This window comes from Galeopterus variegatus, unplaced genomic scaffold (assembly GCF_000696425.1).
Source record: "Galeopterus variegatus unplaced genomic scaffold, G_variegatus-3.0.2 Scaffold1912, whole genome shotgun sequence".
Lineage (NCBI taxonomy): Eukaryota > Metazoa > Chordata > Mammalia > Dermoptera > Cynocephalidae > Galeopterus > Galeopterus variegatus.
The window spans coordinates 225025-240433 of NW_007728023.1; the positions used below are offsets into that span (position 1 = coordinate 225025).

The 15409-nt window shown below is 39.3% G+C and overlaps 1 protein-coding gene across 5 annotated transcripts in view; it reads left to right on the forward strand.

The window, feature by feature from the left end:
* Positions 1-15409, forward strand: part of MOBP (myelin-associated oligodendrocyte basic protein) — a 65850-nt gene that overhangs the window by 20347 nt on the left and 30094 nt on the right. The window lies entirely within an intron of this gene.

Genomic DNA, 15409 nt, shown 5'->3' on the forward strand with positions numbered 1-15409 from the left:
ATACAAGGAACTTAAACAACTTTACAAGAAAAAAACAAGCAACCCAATAAAAAAATGGTCACCTAGGGATTTTTAAGACATTTTCAATTCAATCAGGGTCAACATCCATTTATCGAGTGGATGGCATAGCAGAAACATTAACCTCAAGGAACTCAAGCTGAGATTACAGACATACAGCCTCATTATCATAACATAGTTCACCAATAGGAGGTATACAAGTATTAGAGATAGCCCAGAGGAAGGATGGATCCTTTTACGAGGTAAGATCTGAGCTGGGTTTTCAAGGATGAATAGTTGTTCAACACACAAACATGATGTGGGAAAAGGCATTCCAGGTAGAAGGAGCAGCATGTTGAAAGGTACATTCTTTGATCACAGGGTGATGATTCTGGCCTACAGCAGTGAGGGGTGGAGGTAGAAGATGAAGGAAAGGTGGATGGACAGGGACCAAATCATGAGGGGTCATTTATGCCATGCTAATTAAGAAGCAAGGACTGGGTTCTGTATCTAAGGGGACCCTCTGAAGTGTTTGAGCAAGGGCTGATATGACGAATTTTGTATTACCTCCATGGCAATGTGGAAGATAGATTGGAGAAAAGTGAGTAGAGAGACAGGGCTGGCCAGTGGATAAATGAGACCAGATGGACTCTCCTGCCCCTTCAGCCTGTAGAAAACTATGGAGTTATTCATCTACATACGATTCCAATGTAAATTCACATGTCCATAAACTAAAACCACACACTGTATAATTTTAGGTATAAGAAAATAGGGATGTATGTTATTTAAATGACATTCAGAAAATTGCTGTACTTTTTGTATGTTTATCTGGCCCTACTATCATAAGTAAGGTTTTTACTCCTGAGACATTTGCTAAATATGTTATCTGTGTGCCAAGGATACCAGCCTTGGGTCACACCTGTTCCTTTCCCTAGAATAGCCAGAGTCAGGTAGAGTTTGTTCATCAGAAAAGGCTTTTGCACAGCTCCATAAGATAGTCGTCCATTCTTGGACCACGTTAGTTTGTCCTTGTTGCCTAAAACAAAACCAAGCAATGAGGACATTTAACATAGCTTTGCTCTGTGTTCCCAAATGGGCTATTACTTCTAAGATAAATAGAACCCTCTTATTCAGTTATTTTTTCATAGTCTTGGCAGGTCCCCACATCAGTATTGGATTTTGGCATCTTGCTGCTCTCTGTGGAAAAGCTCTCAGATTCTAAGTAAATATTTGAATGGAATTTTCCCTTACCTGGCACTGGTTTGTCACCAACAATCTCCTGTTCAGCATTCATTGTGCTAATTTGTAAATATAATCATTGCCAGGGAGACAAACAGATAAACAAAGACAAATGGATAAAGATATCCTTAGAGACAGCATATAGTGGTTACAATCAACATTCACTTCCTACATTTTTGTATTTTTGCTGCTGTGGACTGATGAACGCAGAAGCTGTTGTCTCTTACTGTGTAAATCTACACTCAGAGGAAAGCATTAGCCTCTGGTCTGGAGAGGATTAGCAAGATTTTAGAAACTCCTAAAGGTTTCTAAGGGAGCTGGTGAATGTGGGATGAATTTACTCTGCAGTGAAAGTTGATAATTTTTCTCATGGCAGAGGAATTGAGGTGGAGAAGTCTTTGGAAGGCTGTGGTAAGAGCAACATAAAGGAAAGCCCGGGTCTGCAGAGGAACCTTGAACCCCCAGGTACTACTCCAGAATAGCTCTCCTACAACACCCGTGTGGACTCCTCATGTGCAGGAAGCCGCGGGCTCACTCTGACAGCTCGGGGCTCGCTGGCCTGTGATCATTCTTCACACCAAGAGCGAGCCCAGTCAACGTTTCTTGAATGGATGCACCTACCTGCGCCTCTCTCCTGAGCCTCGATTGGCTGCCTTTTCCCTCCTTAGCCAGTATCATTTCCCTCCCTCTTTTTGAGGGCCAATCAGGAGGGGCACAAAGTGACATTCCCGTGCTGTCATCTTCCTTCCTCTGAGTAGTACAGACTTAAGCACACTTGTATATGATTACTAGCTATTAAGAAGTCCTCTTTTTTTATTTCCCTGTTTTTCCTTTTTCTTTTCTTTTATCTATAGCTTGCTTTTAATTTAAATATCCCTATTACTAAAACTTTGTACTTTTGTATGTTAGAATATTTTCTTCTATACCAGCACAGGTCTTTTCACTTGTAACTTCAAGTTATTGTATAAAATAGTCTTTTTATTCTTTAAAATAGTCTTTATGATTTGCTTTCTTCCTCTTCACATTTGCTGTGTTAGAAGGAGCATAGCGTCAGGGTTAGGAATGCATTCTAGTCCACCTTGGTTGGGATTCTGGGGCCCCCATTCACCAGCTCTGTGTCCTCGAGTGAGTCATCTAACTTCTCTGTAGCTCTCATTTGCATAACTGGGCTATTGTGAGGTTATGAGGATGAAATGGGTTAAATACGTAAAGAGCCTGGCTTGTATCTTGTGCCGTATATTTGCTATTACTATTCTTACTAGGGTCCTTGGTTAATTTCATTTTGTCTTTCTTTTGAGCAGTTCAGCTTTTTCCCATTAAGACAAAACAAACAAAACAGAACAGAACAAAACACACCTTCTTCTGTTATGAACCATGCTACTAATGTGGGTCTGTTTCTGGGCTCTCTGTTCTGTTCCATTGATCTATTGGTCTTTTTCCAAGCCAATATTCTGCTGTTTTAATTAGTATGGTTTATGGTAAGTGTTGATATCTGGTAGGATAAGACCTTCTTCTTATTTGAAATTGTCTTGGCTATTCTTGGTTCTTCATACTTCCATAAAAACTACGGGGCCATCTCATCACTTATGTAGAAATCTGATATTGATTGGAATTACGTTAAATGTAATTAATATTTATTTGGAGATATTCAGCATATATGATATTCAATATCTCTTTTCAGCCTTCGAAAAGATTTTGCAAATTTCTTCATGAAGGTTTTGCATTTCTTTCATCAGATAGATTTTTATCTGCAGGTGTCCTGCGGTGTTCTGGTCAGTTGAATGGCCTCTTTTACTTTACATTTTATATATTCTAATTGGATTTTCCTGACCTATAGAAATTATTTTGATTTGTGTATATTGATCTTGTGTCTAGAAATCCTGTTGGACTTTTTTTTTTTTTTAGTTCTAATAGTTTGTAGATTCTCACAGGTTTGTTTTTTGTTTTTTGTATTGGCTAGGATTTCAAGTGCAGTGTTGAATAATAGTAATGATAGGTGGTATCCTTGTTGGGGTGTTTGATTTATATAAAATTGCTGGAGACCAGCCCCAGCACGGAGATTGTAAGGTTCCCGCTGGTAAGGAACCCCCAAAAGGGAGGAAAGGCAGCGTCGGCGATGGATGGACAGCAAATACACAGACTTAAGGGATCTGCTGAATGCTGACGCTTTATTGAAGCATGCACACACTTTTTATACCTTTTCTTGGAAGCAACATAATTATTGAACTAATCATTGAACAATATCAACATTTTTCTTTATGAGTGACATGTGTTTCAAGAAAAGTAGCATTACAGTTTGTTTCCATGAAGAAAAATAACATTACAGTTTGTTTCCATGATTACAATGTTTCTACCTTTGAACAAAAACGTTACAACCCACTGGTCCCAAATAATCATCAATTATTACATTGAACTCTGTATGACATTATTCCATAACTCTCAGGAGTGTCATTAATATGATTAATCACTCTGGTATGAATCTCAATTTTACTCCCAATCCCCCCAGAGCGATAACTATGAGGCAGTAAGGAATAGAATATAATAAAACAAAACAAACACACAGGGGTCTAAAAAATGAGGGTGGAACGGTGGCACCCCTTCCCACGGTGAAGCCTTGCAAACACCGTGCCAACTTTGTTAGACTCTGGCCAGAGGATCCTTGTCAAACTCTGGCTTCTTGGATTTGGTGCTCCCCCGCAGAAAATGTTTTTAATATTTCACCAGCAGAGGATATTCCTTTCCAGTCCCACTGTGTTGAGTGTTTATGATGATTAATATTAAATTTCATTAAATGCTTTTTTATTATTAATATTTTAATTGGCACATAGTAATTATACATATTTATAGGGTATAGTGTGATATTTTGATACCTGTATACAGTGTGTAATGATCAAATCAGGACAATTAAGTATATCCATTACTTCAAAAAATTATCATTTCTTTGTGTTGGGAACATTTAAAATCCTCTCTTCTAGCTATTTAAAAAAATAGAATAAATTATTGTTAACTATAATCACCCTGCAGTGCTATAGAACACTGACTGCTTCCTTAGTGTCAATTACTGATCATATTTTTTTCCTTTAACCTGTCAATATGATAAATTATACTTACAGACTTACCAAGTTTAAACCATTCTGAGCTTTACTTTATCTAGTTTGTATTGTGAATCATTTCACCTATCATCCTTTAACCTGTCAATATGATAAATTATACTTACAGACTTACCAAGTTTAAACCATTCTGAGGTTTACTTTATCTAGTTTGTATTGTGAATCATTTCACCTATCACATTGGCAAAAATCTGAGTTTTACAACCCACTTTATTGTTAAGGCCTTGGGGAAATGGGCATTATCATCCAATGCTTGTAGAATGATAATCTGTACAAACCCCATGGAGAGCAAGTTGGTAAATCTATAAAAATCTACAAAATTACAAATGCATAGACTCTTTGACCCAGTGATTCTACTTTTTGGGATTTGTTCCTTAGATAGATGTGTGAAATGACGAGTGCACAGTTTTATTCACTACAGTGTGACTTGTAGTAATAACAGAAGGGAAACAACCAAGCTGTTCACTTGCAGGAGTCCAGTCAAGTAAATTATGAGTCTCCTTACATTGGAATTTTAGGCATCTATAAAAAGGACTGAGGAATCTCTTTGTGTTCTCTAGGGAAAGACACATGGTTAAGTGAAAAAATTTATGTGTACATGTTATGTCTTTGTGTAAAAAATAATGGCAGCAAGAACACATGCACACGAACATGTACAGGCATATATCTACAAACAAAACACAGCAATAACTAGTATTTATTGAAGGTTTTCCATGTGCTAAGAACTCTACAAGGCACTGAAGACAGAATGAGAAATAAAGTGCATGCTCTGAACGTATATTTTCATGAGAGGAGACAAAGGTAAATAAATAATAATAAATGCATAATAGGGTTCTTGTTGATAAGATAGATTATTGTCAAAGATGTATCTATAACAGTCTTTATTTTCTGTTTATTTCTTCAACCTTTTTTTTTCATTCAAAAGTATGTTGTTTGAGAGAAGGTTCAGGCCCATGTATGGAGAGCCACTTAATTATTTTAAACTGCTGCCTAGAATTCCATCGTATGAATTTATCACACTTTATTTATCCATTTCGCTAATGAGTATATATTTTGTACATTGTGTTTTTTGTTCATTTTTCAAGTGAAGCTGCAGTCAAGATTGTTGTATAAGCCTCTCTGTGCGCACGGACTATGATCGCTCTAAAACACATCTTCAGGAGTGGAATTGCTGGGTCTTTACAGGCATGCTTACAGTTTTACTACGTACTTCCAGATTGCGCTCCCAAGTGGATTTTCTGAGTCACACACCCACCAGCTGTGTGAGAGAGTTTCTGTTTGCCTACAGCCTTACTTCACTTGATGTTAGACCACTTAACTTTACAGACCTGACAATTGTAGAATGGAACCAATTGTTGTTTTCACCTGTGTCTTCTTGATAATTGATGAATTTGAATATACTTTCACATGTTTGTGAGTCATCCACTGCTTCCTCTTCTGTAAATTGCCTGTTCACATCATTTGCCCATTTCTATTGGGCTGTCTTTTTCTTATTGGTTTGTAGTTCTTTAAAGATTCTGGGTAGTAATTCTTTGTACGTTGTATGTGTTGTAGTCTCCCAGCATTGCTTATCTTTTGCTCATGTTTACTGTGTCTTTTGATGCACAGTGATTTTTAATTTTGATGTAGTCAATTATATTACCTTGCAAGTTGATCATATCAGTATCATTTATTGGAGAATCCACCTTCTCCCTACTGATTTGTAATAAAATATCTATCATACATAAAGTTCTCTTTTATATATGGATTTGTTTCTGAGTTTTATTTTCTACCCTGCTGTTCCACTTATCTATTTCTGGGCCTATGCCACACTATTTTCATTACTATCTCTTAGTAATACACTTTGATATTTGGTATGAAAATTTCTGTCATTCTTGTCAGAATTTGCTGGGTAATTCCTGGTCCTTTGCTCTTCCATCAGATCAGATTGTCATATTCCACAAAAGATTTTTGGTGATGTTAGTAAGAAATGCATGGAATTTATGAATTAAACTGAACAAATTTGCATCTGTATGATATTGGTCCTTTCCATCTATGAACAGTTTTTCCTTCTATTTATTCACAGATTCTTTTATAAATTCTCTGAAGTTTTGAAAATTTTCTCCACAAAAATTAGGTATTTCAGAATTCTTGTTGCTATTGTGAATAAAGTTTTTCAAGTTATTTTTTCTGCAGACTCCTCTCCCTGGGTGTTTTTATGTGTTCTCTTGGTTGTAAATTTCATTTATATGTCAAATCACTTAAATTTATTTTTAGCCCTTTCTCTTGAGATCTCTTAATCCATGTGACCAATCACTTTCTTTCACAGTCACTTGCAGGCTTCACGAGTTTCTCAAACTGAACGTATCTAAGATTGAACTCTTTATTCTTCTCTTCCCCCATTCCTAAACCTGTTCCCCCACCTTAGGAAAATGATTCATCACCTCCCTAATTTCTCTTGGGGACATTCTGGATGTGCTTGTCTCCCTGCCTGTGTTCAATCTGTCTGCTGTCCTGTTCATTGTTGGGCTTCCTTTCTTGCTCACTGTGTACTCTGATCCATCAGCCCTTAGATCCCTATAAGCATCTCACACTTAACCTGTTTGGCACATAGTAGGTGCTCAATGAATATTTGTTGACTAGATAAATGTCCAAAACTGTGTTCTTGCTCTCCTTCCCCCAGCCTTCCCTACCTCAGTAAATTGCTCCACTGGGCATTTGCATAAACTGTAAGTCTGGCAGTCATCCTTGCCTTATCCTTTCCAGTGAACTCCACATTCACTCCATCCTCAAGTCCCATTAATCTTGCTTCCATAATCCACCTCCACTGCCTCTACCCTAGTTCAAGCCCTTATCATCTCTTCCTGGTTTCCTTGCTTCTACGCCTGTCTCCTTCCAATCTATGTTGCAAGGAGTCTGAGCAATCTTCGTGGACCATAAATAGGGAGATATATCTCTTCTAGTCAAGACCTTCCAACACCTCCTATTCTTCCTATTTCTCAGCTCACCTTCAAGGCCCTGCACTTCTTGCACATGCCTCACACTCCAGCTTCCACTATTCCCCTCCATCAGTGTGCTCCAGACACACCCCTTCTCTGGTTTCTCGAGCATGTCAAGTCTCAGGGATTCTCTCTAGAACTCTCTCCTTCCCCAACTGTAGATGGCTCCCACTTGGCCTTCAGATCTCAAATCAAATATCACTTCCTCAGGAATTCTTTTTTAGCCCCTCAATCTAAATTTGTCTCACTGTTATATTCTCTCCTAGCACCCTGTTCCTTTCCTTCAGAACCCTGTACATGGTATGTATTATTCATGAGATGAGAGATAATCTATTAATTTTTCTCCTCTGTACCCTAAGCTGTGTGAATACAGGCACCTTCTTTATCTAATTCACCACCGGAACCTGAAGGTACTCAATAAATCAATAAATCTTCAGATGAATGCCTGAGTGTTAGTATTGTATTTGGCTGCATCTGGCTTCAGTCATTTTAAGTGTATATTCTTTACACTTGTAGCCTGATGTCATCTGGCCTTCTATGTCAGTGGGGTCCATTGTGGTCACAAATAAATTGTCTTAATAGCTCCTACTGCAGTTCAGAGGGTCCTCACCAGCCTTAAAATTAGCACCAAGAATTGCTCTCCAGAATACTAATGTCTCATCTATTCAAGGCAGTATCTGAGTGTACAGTTTCCCCCTGCTGTGGACCCCCTGCCTCTTGTCCCAGCTGAGGGTGCTACCCCTGGAGATGCCTGAGGACGCCTGAGGAAGCTGTGAGCCCTCTTGATGTGGACTGCCACACTGGCTTTAACTGGCTTCAGCTGGGATGGCCCACTACCCAGAGTTGCTGCCATACAATGAATAATTTGGTTTCCTGCGCTTTCAGCTGATATTATGGAAGTATTTTCTTATGTCAGTACAACCTCTTCATAAGCACCTTTAAAAATGGCTGCCTAATATTTAGTTATCTTCGGATGACCACCTAATATGTCCCTGATTAACTAATTATAACAATATTAATAATTAAATAAATCAAATCCTTCCTGCTTACATTGTAGTTTTACAAAAATGCAAAGATTCCCCATCCATCTTCTTGTCTTTAATAAGCTAAGTGGATTTTAGAAAAGATAAAGAATAAGGAATGCTTCTTTTTTTCTGTTCTGGTGATTTATTCACCACCCCTGTTTCTGGGGAATATGCAGAAATTAAGTTTGGAATTTTCCTAGTATCTTCACCCCATCCTCATCAGTAAGTCAAATTCCACCTTCTATTACAGTTACTATGCATATTCTTACATTATTACTGAAAATATATTTTATTTCTGTTTTCCCTGACAGAATAAAAGGTTAAAAGATTTTATCATGCTCAAGGCACTGATTTTCAGAGAGTAAATATTAAATGGTAGAATGGAGGCAAAGTTTAACAAAAATTTATTCAAGACATAAATATTTTAAGCATATGAAGTTAATTTTCCATGCTTTGAAATAATTTAGTATTTCAAATGTTAGACATTTCATCTTTTTCTTGAAACGAATATGTAAAAATTGCAATTCCTGGATATTTTATTCTCTCCCTTGCAGTTATTCCTAATTGTTAAAGACACAGAGGTTGGCAGTGTGGTTTTTAATGAGAAATTGTAGGCATGTATAGGAAGGAGTTAGGGAAAAGGAAACAGAAGGTGTGGGAAGAACGTGACCTCATTTGCTGAAGTCTCCACTGTGTGTATTTATGTGTTTTTTGTTCTCTGTTGTGTTCTCAGCATTCTCAGTGGGAGCAAAGGTGAGGCCTGGGATAGATAATTGTTTATAAATATCTTCACCCTTACTTTAGTGTTAGGAATGTCACGGTGATGTCATCTTCTGGACTGTGAATGGCCTGTTGATAATGTGACTGAAGTCCCAGCTGCCCTGTGTGGACAGGGTGGCATGGATCATAACAGACAATTGGTCTCACTGGTTGCTCACGGACTGGCAGCTTACATACCAGAGATCATGGCAAACAACCCAGATCACAGAGCTTCCTCCATAGTGTAGAATGGGCGTCCCTTCTGCTGAGAAAGCTGAGCCTTAGGTTTGGTGCTCTCAGCTGCAAAGAGGACAAGTTAGAGGTGGAGCCTTTGCCAAGAGAAGGAGCAAGTGGGAAGAAGAGTCCTTCTAGCCCAAAGGAGAGTGAGAAGGGGGCAGGGGAGCGAGAGAGAGCTAAGGAGGCAGAAATGACCACGTTCTCTCTTTTCTCTGGACAAAACCTCAAGACCATGGTGGGGTTTGTGATATGGTGTGGTAGAGTCATCCAGGTAGTGTGTGAGGGGCAGTGACACACGTCAGCGGGAATAGTGTGGGGCAGGCTGCAAGCCTCTTGAGGAGGCCCACCCTCCGCACAACCAGTGTGGCTCATGAGGGAGCACACAGCACTGGTTGGAGCACTGTCTGAGACAATGACCCCAAATAGGGCTCTTGATTCCTTACATGCAGTGCATGGCATGCATGGGAACCAGAAGTTTCCTAGCGTGGATGTGGAGGAGCTAAGAGGACAGCTGGGCCAGAATAGGACGCTACTGAGGAGGAAGCCTAATGACCAGTGGCTTTGGTTAGGTCAAGTGGCCAGCTGTGATGTGTGTCATTCATGCCACAGAGCTGGTGAGACCAGACAAGGCACTCCATGGCAAAGTCCAGCAGAGAAGGACACCACCCAGACCAGCCACTCCTTCCCTCACTGCCAGGAGGACACTCGGCTTTCCTGTACTCTTACCCACCTTGAGAAGGAATAGAGGGAGATGAGAAACAGGTCTGTTAGGGAACTGAACTCTACCTGACTATGTACTAGGAACAGATGGCTTAACCCAGAAGTGATGAAAGCACTTTAAATTCAGAGGTTGAGCTCTCCCTTCCTCTCCCTTTCCAAGACAATACTCAGCATACAATTATAGAGAAATGAAAAAATTGTGCTTTCTTGTATAATTGAGCTGAGTTTGAGTAAATTTGAAATTTATTGCTTTGTTTGTTAACCTAATTTTTTTTTCCTAAGTACATAATAAACATCCCATCTCTTAATCCATATAACATATTAAGAAGCCTTGGGACTGATCACTGTATTCCTTTGGATATTTGACATTTGAAGCTAGAATATTGCTCTCATGTAAGATTCAGGTCCCAGGTAAGGGCTGGCTTCTTGTCCTTCCCACATTGAGTTCTTTATAACAAGAGTCAAGCAGACCTTTGCTCGTGGTTCTGAGGGATGTAAGTGACCAGAATTGAAGAACTACTCTTTTTTCCAAATATTGACCTTCATCCACCTCTTATTCTGCAGAGTCTATACCCATCTGTCCTTCCCACATTGAGTTCTTTATAACAAGAGTCAAGCAGACCTTTGCTCGTGGTTCTGAGTGATGTAAGTGACCAGAATTGAAGAACTACTCTTTTTTCCAAATATTGACCTTCATCCACCTCTTATTCTGCAGAGTCTATACCCATCTACGTGTTTGACTTCCCGTGATACCACGCAGATGTGAAGGGGTTCATGGCTACAGCATGTCAACTTACTACTTGCATTGACTTTCCTTTCCAGAGGACTGCCCAGGACTGAGGGCCACATGCAGCTTTTATTAAATAATTACTCTACATCACAACTGCCTTTTAAAAAAAGATGATAGAAAGAAAGGAAGGAAGAAAGGATGGGTAGAAAGAAGAAAATCCATTTTATACTCATGGATCCAATTTCTACCTGAAAGTTTCCTTATGGAATAGTGAAGCTATGTTTAAAGATACCCACGCCACTGGTGGTTGCACAGATCCTAGAGCCATCTCTAGAATGTATAATGAAATGTGTGTGTATTGATTAAAGCTTGCTAATTAATTTTCACTAATTAGGAAAAGGTGTAGTGTACTCACAGAATTTTTTTGCCCCTAAAGAGCCGAGTTTTTAACTTTCAAGGTCAGTTAGAGAAGTCCCTTCCTGTATTGTCTTGTCATTGAACAGACACATTGCCCAAGCCAGAGGAGAGTTCCCTAATGAGACAGGGAACTGGTAGAGAGCATCTGGGGACAGTCGGCAAGCAGCTAAGGGCTCTGCAGCTATTGTAAGAGACATCTTCATTCATTCTCTCATTTTTAATTAAGCATCTACTGAACACTAGTTCTGAATCAGACATTGAACAAGGCTCTAAGGACAGAAGATGTAAGGATAGCACTAAAGTTTCTAGATGTTCTCTTAGAATTATGCACAGTGCACAAGATCACGGCACATAGGAGGAAGGCACCATCATTACTCTTTGGGGAAAGGAAGACTCTGGAAAGGCTCCTCAAGGAGTGACTTGGCTTTGAGCTGAGCGTCAAGGCAGTGGAGGCATTTGCTGTGCAATTGTTGGGTGGGAAGGAAGCAGGGGGAAAGAACTCTATGGGACAAGGTCCAAAGGCTTGAACTACTCCTACCTCTTTGGGGCTGGGAACAGCTGGGTTGGGCTGTACGCACTTACCAAGGGAAAATCCCTTCTTGAATAAAAAGCCTTATTATTAAAGAAAGATCATTTCCCCCATGGACTTTTGCCTACATCTTATTGGCTAGAGCATGGTCACATGGGGCATTGTGTGTATTTAACAAGGCATATAGCACTGCCAAACAAAATCCAGGTTTGTCGTTGAAGAAGGGGAGCATGAATACTGGGTAGGTGACTAGTCATATTCATCATTATGAGTTTGCTCATTTTTAAAAATTATTATTGTATGATATTGGAAAGCTTACTTGACTTCTTCAGGTCTCAATTTCCTCATCTGTAAAATGGGGATAGGAGGGACTACCTGGAAAGGTTATTTGCGGAGTTACGAGGGACAGATAGAAAGCATCTGGAACACAGTAGGTGCTCAATAGGTAGTGGGGGAGGGTCTTGTTCTCCCCCCTTTCGGTCTTCTTCACTTCCCTCTCCTTTTTCAAATACTTGCCTCACTTTTCTTTCCTCTTTACTTTTAGATTATGTAGAAACATTTGGAAAGCCTGGAGAAGATATTTTACAGTTTTAAATCCAGTTTTATTTCTCTTCATCCTGACTGACAGTTCCTAATTATCCCTGCTCTGCAATTAGATGGTATCTTTTGTGAAAATGTCATGTAGTGTTCATAATGATTTGTTTTTAGCTACTAAAGTAAATAAAGATGTGATTAACGCTTAAATTAAATGTCACCAGATATACACAGTGAGATAAATAGAGTGTGTCTAAAGAATTCAGCAGAATTAGACAGGTCAGTGAAAGGGAAGTAGAATTTGTTAAGCAAGTTATTTGCATTAGCTACAGTGCTAGGTTCGGTTCTTTATCTACTTTTTATTTAATACTTTCAAAGGCCTTCTGAGTTAAATATTATTATTATTACTTGTTATTCTTTTCTTTTAGATGAGGAAACTGAGCATATCAATGAGAAATTTTATTAGTTGGCTTGTAACCAAGATAATAATAATTTAAACAAGGTAGAAGTTTGTCCGTCTCTCATGTAAAGGGTGTTCAGAGTTCAAGAGTCCAAGCCTGGAACAGCAACTCTGCAGTCATCAAAAATTCAGGCTCCCAGTCTTTCTGCTCTACCACGTGGCTTCAACTGCAAGGTTTAGCCATGGTCTCAGACGGCTGCTGCATCCAGGAATAAATTTCTAGACTGTGGTTTGTACACTCCTTTATCTTCACTAGATAATACCAAATTGTTTTTAGAGATACACGATCTTTCTAGCACAGGTGGAACACTTAAAAATATTGACTATATACTAGGTCATAAAGCAAATCTCAAAAAATATCAAGGAGTTACTGTACAGATTACTCTCTCTGACTAAATGCATTAAAGTTAGAAGTCAATGTACCAAAAATAACTGCATACATTTGGAAATTTTACAACAGATTTAAAAAAATAATTGATGAATCGAAGAACAACCATATTTAAAATGAAAAACTTATGTTAATATTTGAGGAATGCAGCTAACGTTGCACTTAATGGAAAATTGCAAGTGAGAAGCATTTGACTCAAGAAAAGAGAGAAAGAGCAAGAACATAAACCTCAAGAAAATTGAAGGAATAATAAGCACATACAAAAATCAATCAACTAGTTAAAAAGAGCAAAGACAGGAAAACCAGGAACTTGGTTTTGAAAAAATCATATAATGAAGTAGATTACCTCAGGCACCCATCACAGATAAAAGATAATCTAGTAGTGGCTCCAGCTTTCGAAGAAATGATTGGCACGGGGTTAAGGGGGAGATTTTAAGTCGGCTATACTCAGAATTTCCGCTGCAGCTGAATCTTAGTTCCCACTCGCTGTTCCAGCTGACAGGATCCCTGGGCCCACTCTGTGCCCATCCAGACGCCTGCCCAGCCCTATTTCTATTCCATGACAGCTTCCCTCCCTACTCGCCTTCCCCACCATGTCCAGCAGGGGGCAGCCTCTCCTCTCGTTATTCATCAATGCGTGGTCCTAAGGAAAAAAGCAATTCTCTTCCCTGGAAGAACCCAGCTATTGTCCTAGGGCAGAAAGCTGAAAATTCATCCAACTTTTAAAATAACATTTCCCCCCTTCCCTTAGTAAAATATTTATGTTTTTAGAAGGGTTTTGTACTACTGGCTCTTTCCCTGATAGCAGAAATAACAGCATTTAGTTGAGGTACTTAGTTAATCGGTTGTAAATACTGTCTTCCCAGTTCTCTGTCCCGCACCACCCACCAGTTTAGAAATGCTAAACCCCACATGCTAAACAATACCAACATACAAGAGTTATCCTTTCCCAACACATCAGGATTATGAGTAAATTAGTCGTAAATACAGGCAAACAACTAACAGCAGGGAAAAGAAGTAAAATTTGCTGAGCACCTATTGTGTGGTGGTTGCTTTAAATATTTTATCTCATTTTTATAATATGGCATCAAGGTCAACAAACTAAATATGAGAAAGGCTAAGGAACTTGACCAAGTTCAGAAAGCCAGTAAGAGGCAGACAGGGGATTTGATTCCATTTCTGTGTGACTCCAATATCCCGAGCTCTTTGACCAGTCCACCACTGCTTTGCACTTCCTGTACTCAGCCCTCCTCTCGAGGAGCAGGTGTCCAGATGCTGGGCCCAGACTGGACTTCTGGGGACTGGAGATGGGCCCAGGGAAGGGGTAAGGCTTCATAGACCCATGGGTCTATGTCTGAGAGTGAAAAAGACTGAAAGTTGGGGAAACAGATCACTCCAGAAGGGAATGGTAGAGAATGGAGTTTGGAGACTTCACAGTATGGTGGACAGGACTTCCCCACCAGAGCAAGAAGGCTCACCATGGGGGACTAGAATGTAAACTTGAGCTGGGTGCTGAAGGGAGGATGGCCCACAGGTACTTCCACAGCTCCTCCCCCTCCACTCCTTCAGTAGATTTAAAAATCTGTACTCACTGTTGAAAATCAGAAAACTTGGATAAGTGAAAGTAATACGAATTCCTGAATTCTTACCTCATAGTTAACAATTTGTAAAATATTTTAACATTCTTTTCTTTGAGAATATTTACCTATAAATATGTAGTTAATAAAAAAAACAGGACCATGCCTTACATACTGTTCTCATCTATGTAGTTGGGTGCCTGAGCCACTTGGATAAAGAGGACTCCAGAAGGCTGGAGGGATTGGGTATGTCTGGGTTACCTGTGAAAATTTGAGTGACAGTCTCCATGTGCCTGGTGCCTGAATAAATTGCTCTTGCAGGTTAATCCTGGTGTTTCACTTTATTATTTACCACAGCAGGAGAAACTTGATCCGAACTTTGAGACACTTGTAAGATTTGGATAGGGATTTGGCAGATCTTTAGGGTCTTTACAATGAATCAGACCCTATAAATCAGCTGTAGTTTCTCATTGGTCTATAAATGTCTGTTTGGATAAAGGGCTTCTTTGGATAACTCTGATCATCTCCTCTTTCTGAAAATTTGGAAGTTTCTCTTCTAATGTAATTCAGTTGTTTTTAATGTATTCATCCTTAAAAACCCAGATCATATGTTCTGTCTTCAAAGAATCCATCCCTTCTCCATGCTTTCCTTGAACTTTGTACACACGTCTATTGGTCAACACAACACTATTTTGCAATTACATGTTGT